Raw genomic sequence first — 782 nt, forward strand, 5'->3', positions numbered from 1 at the left:
TATAAGCTCTTAAAAATATACATGCATAAAAATAAAGCTACATATTCTAAAATATTAATATCTGTTATCTCTGACTTACAGTATTATGGGTGATTATTTCTTAAACTGTTTGGTATAAGTCACATTTTCTACAATGTGTAAGTATTAAAGTAAAATAAATATTTTAAATTAGAAAGGATTTCTTATGAATTTGTGTCAGTTTATAGATAAGGTATGTAGCTACTAAAGCCTTTCTTCTACCTAAGCCTTGCTACTAGTCCCTGCCAGCAATCAACATATATAATCCAACTCTGCCTCCACAAATGCTTCTTCGAGGATAGTATTTTACATGGAAATAATCCTTAAGTCATGGTTTCTCTATAACATTTTGTTAAATCCTCCTAAGATTTAGGTTTCCCACAAAATTCGAAGTTGAAAAATGTGTAACGGATCTGCCATTATTTATGCTCTACTGCTAATCTGAAGAGGCTTTACTAACAAAGGGCTTCCCTGGTGGCTTAGTTGGTAAAGAATCCGCCTGTAATGCAGGAGACCCAGGTTCGATCCCTGGCTGGGGAAGATCTCCTGGTAGGAAGGGAAATGACAACCCACTCCAGTGCTCCTTGCCTGGAAAAGCTCATGGACAGAGGAGCCTGGTGAGCTACAGTCTATGGGGGTCACAAACAGTTGGACATGACTTAGTGACTAAACCACCAATAGTGGAAAAAAGTTTCTATAATAAAGAGTGCTCTGATTGTGACCTTTGAAGGAAAAGGCCATACTTTATTATTTTTTATTCTTTA

The 782-nt window shown here is 36.2% G+C and overlaps 1 non-coding gene across 1 annotated transcript; it reads left to right on the forward strand.

The window, feature by feature from the left end:
* The first annotated feature begins 486 nt into the window (after positions 1-486).
* On the forward strand, positions 487-558 carry TRNAY-GUA. The gene has a single exon. It is a non-coding gene; the product is annotated as a tRNA-Tyr (tRNA).
* Positions 559-782: the final 224 nt, after the last annotated feature.

The sequence above is a fragment of the Bison bison genome, unplaced genomic scaffold (genome assembly GCF_000754665.1).
Source record: "Bison bison bison isolate TAMUID 2011002044 unplaced genomic scaffold, Bison_UMD1.0 scf7180017864367, whole genome shotgun sequence".
NCBI lineage: Eukaryota > Metazoa > Chordata > Mammalia > Artiodactyla > Bovidae > Bison > Bison bison.